Raw genomic sequence first — 14,964 nt, 5'->3', positions numbered from 1 at the left:
AACAATTCCACTAGGTTTTCAGAGATTACAATCTCCAGTTTTGAAGGACACATCATATTCTAGGTCTCATCAATGCCCTCAAAATTCTTATTTAACTATTAAAATGTCATAGCCTTATTTTAAAAAACCCAAATTGCAATGTCCCAAACATAAATATATAGTCCTCAAATATAAAACAAAAATTACAAATACAATAAAGCAACTCTAACACTATTTGCCTCAGCACAAACAAGTCATTTCCCTGGACTTCAGTTTCCTCAGCTGTAAAATGAGAGGATTGTACAAGATAACCCCTGAAATCCCTTTCAGTTCTCTGGTATATGAGTGAATTTACTATGAAGCATTTGTTTCACATCCCAAAGCTTTGACGGGCTATGTTTTGGAGCAGGTGTCCAAGCTGTAATATTTAGCAAGCCACTAGGGAGCAGTGTAAGATGGCAATGTAAATTAACTCAAAGATAAATGCATCAATTTTTTTTCTTTCAACTCATGCTTTGTCTAGTAGACGGTGTAAGCCATTTTGGCTGTCTTGCTCTTAAACACTTTCAACTGCTTTCTTTTTCTCTGCATTTAAATTTTAGGAGCATGTATTCAGTTGTTTTTTAGCCATATCACATGTCACATGTTCCATTATGACCTCCTTTGAGGTTTTCTTGTTAGAGATACTGGAGCAGTTTGCCATCTCATTCTCCAGCTCATTTTACAGATGAGAAAACTGGAGCAAACAGGGTTAAGTGACTTGCTCAGAAATTCACAGCTAGTAAGTGAGGACAGATTTGAGCTCAGAAAGAGGAGTCTTCCTGATTCCAGACCTTGGGCCACCTCACTGATCCAAGAGTATACACATTGAGCCAATAATGAAAAACTTTCTTGGCCATGCCCTTGTCTGTTCAATTCCAGCTTCCCATCCCTTTCACTCCACTGAGGATATTCACATATGAGGATATTCATCTCCCCATACTCTAATTTATCCTATATCATCATAAATGTAGAGCTAAAAGGGATCTCAACTTAACTCCCTCATTTTAGAAATGATGAAAAAGCATCTGAGGGAGGTAAAATAATTTTCCAAAGGTTAGAGAGTAAGTATTGGAAGTGGGATTTAAACCTAGGTCATCTGATTCCAAAATAAAGTTTTTCCACTTTGTCATCTGTCTTACTGCTGACATAGAGGAGACACTCAGTTTCAGAGAAACCTGTGAAAACATGAAGAACCAAATATGAAGTGAGCAAAACTTGAAGAATATTTTGTATAATAATATCATTAGCCAGACAATCAATTTGAAAGACTTCAGAACGCTGATCAATGTAATGACCAAATAGGATTCAAGAGGACCAGTGATGGTGCATGCTGTCCCCATCTTGACAGTTAAAGGGTTGGAGTATAGATTGAGATGTATTTTTCTTAGCTATGATCAATGCAGAAATTCATTTTACTTCATTATGCATGTTGGTTACATTTGGATTTTGTTTCTCTTTCTAACAATGGGTATAGGGAGGTGGTATGGAGAGAAAATGGATTAGGTATATTTAAAATGGAGTTTCCTCAAGACTCCAGGGAACTCTTCTGGAGTGAGGATATAAATAAAATTTATAAAATGTACCCCTAGCCCAAATATGATGGGGAAAGGGAGAGGAGAACTATCTAACAGGGCCATTATCTCAGCCATCTATATATATTCTGTTTGGTCCCAGAATGAAAATTTCAGGGGAAATTATTTTGAAGTTGTAAGACTTAGTGGTTTGAAATGCATGATGACAAAAATTCTCAAATTAGCTTCTGAATCTGAATTCAGCAAATATATGAAAGGTATATCTTCCTTTTCTGTTATTTTGCTTTCCTTACTGGCCATAAATTAGGAAGGACTACAGAGAAGAAAGTAGAGGAAGGACATCTGGCATGATTTTGCCACCTGGTCATGGTAGTGAGCAAATGTCTCTTTTTGTCTGTTTTCTGCTTGTTCTTTTCTGAGTGGGTAACCAAGCAACAAACTCAGAGGCATATGTCATGAAAACCATTAAATGAAGAAGTTCAATGATACTTTTGGTGTCATTGGCAGTCAGAGATGATTAGTGGCAGTAGTGCCTTTCTTGAAGATTCAGTGCCTTAAAAGTTATTTTTTCAACTAGATGCTTTTAATTCACGTGTGAAAATCATAATAGTCTTTTTAACCACAGAAATAATGTTTCACAAATCTTAATGATTAATATAAAGCAAATTATAAAAGAATTTGTATTTTTTGTATTTTTAAAATTTGTATTTTATCACCATTTCAACTATAACTCAGCCTTTATTTACAGAGTAATCCTTTGTAACAAAGAACAAAAAAGAAATAAAAAGAAATCAGTTCCACAAAATTCAATGACATGTGAACTGAAATTGTACTAAACTCATAGTTTCCCACCACTACAAAGGCAGGAGAGAAGTACATTTTCTTATGTTCACTTATGTGCCATTCCAAATAAAAAAAGCACTGTTTTGGTTTTTTGTCCTATTTGCTTTAATGCACTCATGGTGTTTCTATTTTTTACTGATTGTGGTTTATTTGTTTTTCCTAAGATCATATACATCTTTCTATAATTCCTTGAATGCTAAATTGTGTATCCTTTTATTCATCATTTCTTATAGTGTGAACATGTTCTATTGAATTTATTTTAAACAGTCTGTCAAGTTTTATTGTATGAACTAAATAGAGGGGTACTATGTACTATGAACGAGGAGATAGGAGAATTCTTTGTTAATCTTCTTCCTAGACAAAGCCTTGATGACCTCTTCTTTCTTAACCTGTCAATGTTCTTCCTAATGCTTTGATGATTCCTTAGTCTTTTGAATTAGTCAATTGAGCTTCAGCCTGGTCAATTAGGAGCTGCTTCTAGGTTTTGTCAGCTTTGAGTTTATAAATATGCTGTATAAGGATCTTCTTATTCATGAATACATTTATTTTCTGCTTCAAATACAGGCTATGGTGCATATGGCAGTCAAACTTTTTGGGTTTTTCATGTCTTCTTTGGAGTAGATAACGCAAAATCATTATTCTCATGCAGGTCATTCTTTCAGGTATAGGACCATTTCCCTTACCAATGCCCATATGCCTTTCCTTCTGTTAAGCTATAATATTTTTCCAGCATCTGGCACAAGAGTGGACAGTAACATGTGTCAAGATGATCAGCCTATCTTTAATGAGTTTCCAGATTTGTTGATGGGAATTGGTGCTGGCAATTTCATTGGTCTCATTGAAGTGAAGCCATAGCTATGTTCCACATCAAAGGAAGTCTCTTCTGAAGCCTAAGCACACCCATGGCTACAGTCACAGTGAAGAAAAGGAAAGGAGAGTGTTCTATTTCATTTTTGTATAAAAATTTGGTTATTCACTTCCCAATTAATATCCTTTTATTTCTGGTTCTTTTCTACAATAAAAAGTGCAATTGTAAATATTTCGCAGGTTATGTGGCCATTTATTTTTCTAATGACTCCCTTAGTGTCTACATGTAGGGTGTGTGTGTGTGTGTGTGTGTGTGTGTGTGTATGTGTACCTAAGGGCATGATCTTTGCACAAAAGCTATATACATTTAAGACATTTTCTTAACATTATTCCATGTTATTTTCCTGAATCGTTAGACCAATGTATAGCTCTATTCACAATGTATTAGTATAACTATGTTCCAAAGTCCCTCTTGAAAGGGAAGACATCTTAAATCTATTTTAAATGACACAGAAATAAGTCTTTATAAAAGAAAAAATATTTGGACATAACACCTTACCTCACTATGGGTTAAGTGGATGTGTTTTGGCTATAAGAATAAAAATGTAATATAACTTTTCATGTTACATTGTGCTTTCATTTTTTGTTTTTGCATTGTCAGAATAAATTAAACATTCACAATTATAAAGATAGAATGTATGGTTGCCCAGCAATACTCCCTCCAAATGTTAAATAATAATTATTAGTAATATTTTTTCAAAGTACTTAAAAATATTATTTCTCTTGATGTTTATGGTAACCTTGGGTAGTAGGTGCTGCTACTATCTTCACTTTCCAAATAAGGAAACATACAAATAGAGGTTAAATACTTGCCTTGGATGATACAGCTAATACAGGTCTTATGCTACATTTGAAAGCAGTTCTTAATAGAAGAATTCTCATTCCTAACCAAAAGGTTATCTTTGTTGTTATTGTCTCTTGTTTGGTGATGTCTGATTCAATGTGGCCTCTTAGACCAAATCTGTGGGTTTTTTGACAAAAATCCTGGAGTGCTTTTGCCATTTCCATATCCAGTATGTCCTCATTTTTCAGAAAAGTAACTCAAAAAATAGAAATTACAGTTTCAATTGATCAATGATGGACAGAAGCAGCTACACCCAAAGAAAGAACACTGGGAAATAAATGTAAACTGTTTGCATTTTTATTTTTCTTCCCGGGTTATTTTTACCTTCTGAATCCAATTCTTCCTGTGCAACAAGAGAACTGTTCGGTTCTGACACATATATTATATCTAGGATATACTGCAACATATTTAACATGTATAGGACTGCTTGCCATGTTGGGGAGGGGGTGGAGGGAGGGAGGAAAAAAGTCGGAACAGAAGTGAGTGCAAGAGATGATGTTGTAAAGAAATTTAAAATATATATATATATACATATATATTTGAACTCACATTTTCTTCACTCCAGGATCATTACTTTATGCCCTATATGACCTAGGTTCCCCAGCTATAAGGTATGCAGTGACATTTTTTGTGATCTTTACAGAGAAGATCACAGAAGAATAAACAAATCATTTTTTACTCAAAATTGAAATAATTGTATTATGAACAAAATCTATATAAATCAAATTAGAAGATAAACTATTGAATAGGAAAAAAATTTGCATCCAAGTAAAAAAAAAAAAAAAGAAATATTTTCACACAATAGACCAATTAGCTTGATTCTTCCACCTGGAAAAAATCCTAAAATGTACTACTGAAGGGATTTTTAGTTACTATTTAGAAAATTGAATGATGGGCTTGGGGAAGCAGAAAAAAGAAAAAATTACAACAGGAAGAAATACACTGAATTTTCTCATTCCAAAATATAAGTCCAAACTGATCTAGAAAACAAATATCATTGATCCAAGAAAAAGCCATTCATTTTTCCAGTCAGCATAGGAAGACAGACTGAGAGGACTGTGTATACTGGAGATGGGGATGGTCCAGAAGTACAATAAGTGTTTTATTTCAGGACCTAAATATTGAATGAAGATTGTGACTGTGACCAAGAAATAAAAGAGGTCTTAACTCCCATAATGGGATACTGAGACCTCATTCAGGTAGTGAAACACTACTCAACTGGTAATTTTGTTTCTTATTACCCACTTCTTGGTCATATATCCAAGGCAGACTGAGGAGAGAACTATTATGTTGACATGGAACATTTGACAGAGAGGGGTGGGGTAGTGGGAGGAGAGAGGGGGAGGTAGTGGGGAGAGAGAGAGAAAGGATGGAAGGAGGAGAGAAAGAGAATTAATGCAAAATATTTGTTAGCAAAACCTCAAAACATATTTTATTCACAAATTCAACCAGAATTTGTAAAAAAAAAAAAGTTTCAAAAAAAAGAGAAAATACTCTTATAAGTAAAATGAATGCTAGAAGGAAAATTGGGAAAAAAGACCAAAAAACAATGAGAAAAGATATGCAGAAAAGAATTGGAAAAGGATTTCTTGGCTTGGGATAAGAAATACAAAATCTTTTCCAAGTAATAAGCTGCCTGAAAATTAAAATAGATAAAATCGATGCTAATTACTTTGTGAGAGATTTAAAAAATGTGATAATGTGGCTGAATGAAAAAGAAGACTGAATAAAGAAGAAAATGTAAGGTACCTCATATCAAATGTCATTGCCCTAGAAAACAGATGGAGAAGAGAAAACTTAAGAATAATTTGACACCCAAAACAAACAAACAAGATAAAGAGAGCCTAGTCATTTAAAAATATATGTATATTTTAAATTATATACAAAATAAGAAAACCAAAAAAGAAAAACAGAAAAGGAAAATAAATAAAACATTTTCATGTGTCCAGCAGAACATCAAGGAGGATCCAAAATATGTAAGAATAAAGTTTCATTTAAAGACAACATATATAATAATAGCAGAGATTATCTGTCATTGCTGTCATTGCTTCCTTGTAGGGTTTTTTTTGTTTTGTTTTGTTTTGTTTTTGCTATGTTGTGCTCTTTTGACTGTATTCTTTCCCCCCCTTTCATCCCTTTCCACCTTCCCAAGCAGGCTGCATTATGTCCAGCCTGTATAGATAGAGATATAAATATAGTTATAGATATAGATTTTTTCACCCACACACTCACACACCCCTTTATATAGATGTATCTATAGATACACATACATATTACTATACATATACATAGCATCTAACACAGTATTATTATGACTGACATATAATGTAGATTTCTCTCTTACTTGTATCTTTAAGTTTGACTTTGAGATCAGTAATTACAGACCCTACTTTTTTTCTAATAATTTCTATTTTTGATCCTAGTTGTACACTTTTGTGTATTATCTCTTATTTCTTATCCCTAACTCTTCCACTTTAATATTATTCCTTAACCAACTTTGCTAATACTGAATTTCCCCCACTCATGGATTCCTCCCTTATCTTCTCTCTCTATTATTTTCCTCCCTCTTTATGCCATTCCCATTAATCTTCATATCTTAATCCAACTCAGGTTACATTCTTCTGTATCCCACTTTATCATTTGCCATTCTTTTCCTTCCTCTTTATTCCTTTCCCATTAATCTACACACCTCATCCCAATGTCCCTACACACCTTTATATACCCTATCTTATCCTACCCCTTGTTTCTTAATAGATTTTGGAGGTTGCTATATCCTTTATGGTATGTGTATATACATACATGTATATATGTGTGTGTGTGTATATATATATATATATATATGTATGTATGTATGTATTTATATATGCATGTAGGTTTCTCTATTGAACCCATTCCCAATGTGAGTAGGTTTTAAGAACTATCAGTCCTCCTTCCCTATCTAATACTTCTCTGTCAGTTCTTCCTCTGAACTTTATTCATATAGCCTAATTACTACTTCTACCTTTTTCTGACAGTTTTGCTTTTTAGAGGCAGATCATACTCAAATCAAACCTAATCTTTCTTTTGAATTGTCCAATTACTGATGTCAATATTTAGCATATAGTTCACATTTCAGTGTAAAAATCATAAACAACATGTCCTTGCTCAGTCTCTGGAAATTAATCTTTAATACATGTTAAATTTTCTATTGAATTAGCTTTTGATTGAATTAATGTTCTGAAAATTTTCAAGTTCTTTGAGTGGTCTTTTTTAAATTTAATTTTATGATTAATTTTGCTGGGTATGATATTTTTGACTACAAATTTAGTTCTTTACATTGTCGTATTATTCCAGGACCTGCAGTCTTTTATTGCAGATGTTAATAAATCCTGTTCAAGTCTAATTGTAGCTCCAGTGTATTTGAATTGGGCTTTTTTGTTTGTTTGTTTCTTTCTCATAGAATTTTTTCTTTGATCTAGAGGTTCAAAAAGTCTTAAAAGGAAATTTCCCAGAGCTCTAATAAAGAGAATCCACTGGTCAGCTCCTGAAAGAAATTTCAAAATGAAAATTCTTCATGATTGTTATAGTTAAAGCCTAGAGCTTCTAGGACAAGTAAAAAATATTCCAATGACAAGAAAGAAAAAAAGTAAACACTTAAGAACTACAGTAAAATTAGAAATGCCATTCTAAATGATTGCATAGCTTGAGACAGAATATACTAGAAGGCAAAGTATATGAAGTGGTGAAAGGTTACAATGAAAAATAACTTGCAAGCAAAACTGAGTATAATTATGTAGAGAAAAGAATAAATTTTTAATGAAATGAAATTTCAAAAATTTCTGATAAAAAAGATCAGAACCAAATAGAAATTTTAAGTCATAAACATGACTCAAGAAAACTATAAAAAAGTAAACATAAATTATCATAAGAGATTAAGGATAAATTGCTAATATTTTACAATAGAGAAGTGATATATTTTTTAGAGCTATCATTAAGAGTCATTCATAGTCATCAATAAAGCAGAAGATCTGGTAGTAGTTTTAATATATCTTGATGATCACTTCAAAATTTTTAGTTATTTTTAATTTATGAAGTGAAATAAGCATTTTATTACATAATAGAATAATAAAAAAGATTATTACACAGAAAATAGCAAATTTATTATATAAAACTTGCTCTGCCTTTTAAATATATAATACATTTATGGCATTTGTTTATTTTTTTATTAATAACTTTTTATTGATAGAACCCATGCCAGGATAATTTTTTACAGCATTATCCCTTGCATTCACTTCTGTTCCGATTTTTCCCCTCCCTCCTTCCACCCCCTCCCCCAGATGGCAAGCAGTCCTTTACATGCTGAATAGGTTACAGTATATCCTAGATACAATGTATGTGTGCAGAACCGAATAGTTTTCTTGTTGCACAGGGAGAATTGAATTCAGAAGGTATAAATAACCCGGGAAGAAAAACAAAAATGCAAGCAGTTTATATTCATTTTCCAGTGTTCTTTCTTTGGGTGTAGCTGCTTCTATCCATCTTTGATCAATTGAAACTGAATTAGCTCTCTTTATCAAAGAGATCCACTTCCATCAGAATACATTATGGCATTTGTTTAAAAAATCTTGGAAAAAGAAAAATTTAATAAAATTTTAATAACAAACAAGATAATGATTTTTATATATAATTATAAGGTTTGCAAATCATATACATAGATTCTCTCTTTTGATGACAGAGGCATTGTCTCCGATTATTTCAAGTACTTTCTTTTAAAATAATAATAATAAGATTATATTTTCATTATCATAACTACAACATAATATAAATTAGCATTTATATACTTCTATATGGCCAATATAAATAGAGTTATACAAAAAGGTGATGGATTAAGAGGAAGACTTCATATACTGGAAGTTTTTAATCCATTGTAAATTGACAAACTTCTTTTTCAAGTATGACTTGTATCAGTTGTGTGGTCTCTGAGATTCTATTTGATATTGATATTTTATGATTCTGTAAAATATACATGGTAAGAGTTCCATAAATTTTTTGAATGAATATACACACATATTTTATATTATCTAGGAACATGCATTTTAATAGGATTCTGAAAATATTACTGAATTTATTAAACAGTAAAAGCAAGGAATATGGCCTAGACAAAAAACAAAGATACTGTAAGCCTTGAAATACTTCACTTTCTCATCAAGCACAGATTTTTTCATATTTTACCTCCTTCTTCCTCAGACTATACATGATAGAGTTCAGGACTGAGGTCACTTACTCAGTAAGATAGGCCAATGAGTTCATCAGAAGTCTTAGTGTCCTTTGATTGAGGCTTCATATATATGAAAAGGGTTGAGCCATAGAAAAAGATCATGACATAATGGACTGAGCAGGTAGAAAAAGCTTTCTTCATCTCTTCACAAGTTTATCTTTAGGCTAATGAAAGGATAAAGACATAGGAGAAGAATGTTAAGAGCAAAGGTATAACTAATAAAACAAAATTTCCAGTTGTCATGACAAACACATTGAAGGAAATGTCTCTGCAGATAAGCTTGGGAAGGGCCAGGATCTCACAGGCAATATGATCAATGATGTTGTCACAGAAAGGTCTCATCATAGCCAGCAGAGTAAGCAGCAGGGAATACAGAAAGCCTAACACTCAGATCCAAGTGGCCATCTGTACACATAGTCCCTTGTTCATTATGATGGTGTATCTTAGGGGATTGCAGATGGCAACATACCAGTCAAAAACTATCACATCCAGAAGCACACACTCTGTACAGCCCAAGCTAAGAGAAATAACCATTTATGGTGCACATCCTATGAAGAAAATGGATTTTCTCTCAGATATCAAATTTATAAGCCCTGAAGGAATAGATCAGGGTGTGTAACATATTTAAAAAAGAGTTTTTCCAAGGGAAAAATACATAGGAATCTGATGGTAGGGATCTAAATATGCTGATGATAATGAGGATTCTGTTTCTTAATAGGACCATCAGATACATTACTAGGCAAAGCATATAAAGAGACAGCTAGAGACCCGGATAACAAGAAAGACCAACCAGAAAAAAAATGAGTCATAGTAGTGTAATTCCTTTTGTTCATGTTATTGCATTTGGATTACCTTTAGGATTCAGGGAAGGACATAGTTCATAGAAGATGAAATTGCATAAGGTCACTGATTTTACACTTCTAATAATTTGTAATCATTTTCCCTATGATTTCATATCCTGTACTTCAGGGTATGTTGGGAAAAAATGAAAAAATGTCACCACAAATTAAAGTATATGTAGTATCTTTCTGGAGGTCCCTGTTTGGATGTCAAAATGCAGTATGCTCTCTAGAGTCCCCAAATTGGGGTGCCAAAATATATTATGCTTTCTAGAGCCTGCACACTGGGGTGCCAAAATATACCATCCAGATTAGCTCTCTGGAGAATTTGGGGACCAGCTCGAGTCCTTGGCCTTAGTGGAGGAGTGAAGAAAACAGGAGACTCACAAGGATGTCAAAGATGGAAAGTCTATTTCAAGTCCTGTCGGCCCTTAAATACTTTAATATGATTACATCATTATAGCACACTAAGCATGTGCCAACTAGAGAACCATTATATCATCACATCATATTGAGCAAGTGCTAAGTAGCATTACATCATCACAGCACACAGTGTATAATAAGCATCCTGCTATTGATATGTAAATGCCTCTCTTTACTGTAAGTATCCCTTGCTTCAAGTAGATCACAGGTGGTAACTAGAGAATCATTACATCATCACATCACACTGAGCAAATGCTGACTATAGTAACATTATATCACCACAGCACACTGTGCAAGTGTTTCCTGCTATTGACATGTAAATACCTCTCTTTACAGTAAAGTATCCCTTGCTTCAAGTAGAACACAGGTAGTAATGCCCTCCTTGACTTCTCAGGAAGGGTGAGAGCCCTTAGGGGAGATTGGGAGCCAAACCAGACATTGTCAGCATGTTCCCTCTGGGCTGAAGGATCTTATACCTCGCCAGAGTTTCCCCACTGTCTATAGTCCCCTATAGATATATATTACCCCAGGTACATGAAAATACATCTAAGGATAAATTTTAAAAATTGGCAATAAATAAACATAAATACATATACGTAGATATGTATCTGGCATTTTATTTTCATATTTTTATTTCATTTGATTTTTTGCAATAATTCTATGAAGGTGATATATTGAATTTACTCATAACTCAGGCACAATATATAATTCCTTGAAATCTTATTTTTCCTAATTATTCTATCAAATCATTGTTCCTTCTTCCATATTCTACATAGAACATTTCTGTTTACACTCTCTGTGTAAGATTCAGAGCTCTTTTTCAGTTTATGCCAAGGCACTTAGTGGGTTATTCCACCTTTCTAAAAAAAAAATTAAATTGTTTTAAGCACATTTCTTAATAACAACTTGGTGGGTTTAAATAGCACCAAACACATTTCTCTCTATTTACATTTTTCCTAAGTTTCAATACAAATGCAAATGGTTTTTAATAATGTTTGTTTATATAGCCATCTGTTTTCTATTATATTTAATACTCATCATTGGACTAAGGATTGGATTCTTATAATTCAAATTAAGAAATATTTCAAGATATTGCCAGACTTAACATAATGTTGTCTCTTTCATCCTAGTGCCAGAACAATATTTAGAGAAGAGAGCAGCATTATTTTTTCCATAAAGCTTAAATGTTTACTTTTACCTGTGGATTCTGCAATGTTCTTAAAATACAATTATTTGTTCTAGCTATCAATTTAACTCCCCTCCTCATTTCACTGTCTTGAATCCCAATGTTGCTTAGGGACTCTTGTGTATTCCCAGAAGTAATTTAAAGTTGTAGGTAGAAACTATTTGGAAGTTAAAAGTTTAGGATGCTTTATGGATAATGCCTTAAGTCTAATTACACAAAGCTTATTATGTTGCTTTAATTAATGCTATATTAAAATATTTAAAAAAGAAAAACCGTTGGTTTTCATTTTGCCAACTCAAACAGCAAGAGACTTAAGCAATTATCTGGGTAACTCAGCCTAATTTGCCACATTTCCTTTACTTTGGGTAACTCAGCCTAATTTGCCACATTTCCTTTACTTTGCTGGAAAGGCAATGCTGGTTTTTCTTCTTTGATAAATCTACCACCCTGGTTCAGGTCCTCATCACCTCAAAACTGGACTACAGCATTAATTTGCTGGTTTATCTGCCTAATTTGACATTCTTCCCACTCCAGTCAATCTTTCACTCAGCTATCAAAGTAATGTTACAAAGACAGATCTGATCATATCATTTTCCTATTCAGTAAACTATAGTATATTCCTATTACTTTCTGAATCAAATTTAAAATTCTCTAGACTTGGAAGAAAAGACCTAGATCTTTTTTGATTCTCAGCCCTTTGTATGCCAGAATAAAACATGGAGGCTTCATCAAAGATTTGAGACTGTAACAAAAAATCAAAATATCAGAATCCAAGCGATGGAGCCTATAAAGTAAAGGGATGTAATATTGAATGGCAACTAAAAGAGATTTTTACCTAAGGAAGCAAAGAGAAATAAGCTTTGTGTCTTTCCTCTTTTGAGATTAGTTAAGTCTTTCTTGGAAAATTGTCTTCCTTTTATTCCAAAGTGAAGAGGCATATACTCCCTGAGTTTTTATTTTAAAAATATTTCCATCTCTTGCTAACTGACTATGGGGGCAGTCCTGTGATTTGGAAATGTAGCTTATACTATTTACATGAGTAATAAAAAAACTAGTACATATACAGTTTATTTAAGCCTTCTTAAAGCCCTGAAAAGATAGTTAAAGAAGTATTTTCATGATATATATGTATTTGTATCTTCCATGCTCTTTTATTATTAAAAAAATTTTTTTAACTATTTTTAAAACATATGCAGGGATAATTTTTCAACACTGACCTTGCATAGCAAAACCTTGTGTTCCAAATTTTCCCCATCTGCCCACCCTCTCTCCTACATGGCAAGTGATCCAACAGATGTTAAACAAGTTTAAATATATGTTAAATTCAATATATGTATACAAATTTATACAAATATCTTGCTGCATAAGAAAAATCAGATCAAAAAGTTTAAAAAAAAATGAGAAACAAAACAAAATGTAAGCAAATAACAAAAAGAATGAAAATGCTATGTGGTGATCCATACTCAGCTCCCATCATCCTCTCTCTCTGGGTGTAGAAGGCTCTCTTCATCACAAAATCATTGGGAATTGGCCTCATCTTGTTGTTGAAAAGAGTCACATCCATCAGAATTGATCATCATATAATCTTCTTGTCGCTGTGTACAATGATTTCCAGCTTCTGCTTATTTCACTTAACATAAGTTAAGTGAACAACATATGTCTCTGAAATTATTCTTCTGGTCATTTCTTATAGAACAATAATATTCCATAACATTCATATACCATAACTTATTCAGCATTTTCTAGTTGATGGGCATCCACTTAATTTCCAGTTTCTTGACACTACAAAAAAAGTTGCCACAAGCATTTTTGCAAATGTACATTTCTTTCAGTAGAAAAAGTGTTGGATTAAAGGGGATGGATATTTTGATTGCCCTTTAGGCATTGTTCCAAATTGCTCTCCAGAATGATTGAATCAGTTCACCACTCCACCACCCATATATTAGTGTCCCAGTTTTCCCACATCCCCTCCAACATTTGTCATTATCTTTTCCTGTCATCTTAGCCACTCTAAGAGGTGTATAGTGGTACCTTAGAATTGTCTTAATTTTCATTTCTCTGATCAATAATGATTTAGAGCATCTTTTCATATGTCTGGAAATGGTTTCAATTTCTTTATCAAGAAAATTGTCTGTTCATATCCTTTGACCATTTATCCATTGGAAAATGGCTTGAATCTTGTAAAGTTCTGTCAATTCTCTATATATTTTAGAAATGAGATCTTTATCAGAATTTTTGAATGTAAAATATTTTCCTAGTTTATTGCTTCCCTTCTAATTTTGTCTGCATTGGTTTTGTTTGTACAAAACCTTTTTAATAATAAAATAAAAATTATCTGTTTTGCATTCAATGTACTCAAGTTCTTCTTTCGACACAAATTGCTTCCTTTCCCACAGATCTGAAAGGTAAACTATCCTTTGATCTTTGAATTTGCTTATAATATCACTCTTTGTGTCTAAATCATGAACCTTTTTTGACCTTATTTTGGAATACAGTGTTAGGTATGGATCAATACCTACTTTCTGCCATACTAGTTTCCAATTTTCCCAACAGTTTTTTGTCAAATAGTGAATTCTTATTCCAAAAGCTGGGGTCTTTGGGTTTGTCAAACACTACATAATTATAGTCATTGACTATTTTGTCCTGTGAACCTAATCTATTCCACTGATTGACTGTAGTATTCTGGTTGATTTTCTGGATGTCTCTGGAGCAACTTTTGTTTCAGCAGAGTAATCACTATAAGAACAGCCAAGTGTTAAAGTCCAAATTCTTTATTGTCTCCTTGCCTGAGGCCTGAGCTAGCTTGATCTTAGTGGAGGAAATGCAGGAGGACAGGCCAGCTACCACAATGGTGTGAGATGGCAAGAATCTGTCTCTGAGTCTGAGGGCTTGTTCTTCAGCCTCCAGCCACCACAAAGGTGGGAAATGGAATGAATGTGTCTCTAAGTTCCACCCTGGTTGAGTTTGTACCAGTTTATATGCTCTATTATAATTAGATCATTTACAGTATACTGAGTATAAACCAATCATCATATCACTAGGGAACCATTATTTGTTGTAAGATTAAATCAATTATACTGATCTATAGAACTATTAATCACCATACTAAACTAAATACCCATTGTCTTATCAATTCCACTGAATTAGCATCT

General features: G+C 33.0%; 1 pseudogene; it reads right to left on the bottom strand.

Moving 5' to 3' along the window:
• Positions 1-2,701: 2,701 nt before the first annotated feature.
• LOC127545591 (60S ribosomal protein L19-like) lies at positions 2,702-3,300 on the bottom strand (annotated as a pseudogene).
• Positions 3,301-14,964: the final 11,664 nt, after the last annotated feature.

This window comes from Antechinus flavipes, chromosome 1 (genome assembly GCF_016432865.1).
Source record: "Antechinus flavipes isolate AdamAnt ecotype Samford, QLD, Australia chromosome 1, AdamAnt_v2, whole genome shotgun sequence".
In the NCBI taxonomy this organism is placed as follows: Eukaryota; Metazoa; Chordata; class Mammalia; order Dasyuromorphia; family Dasyuridae; genus Antechinus; species Antechinus flavipes.
Note: the sequence above shows the minus strand (reverse complement) of the source record. Positions and strands in the feature narration are given on the sequence as shown.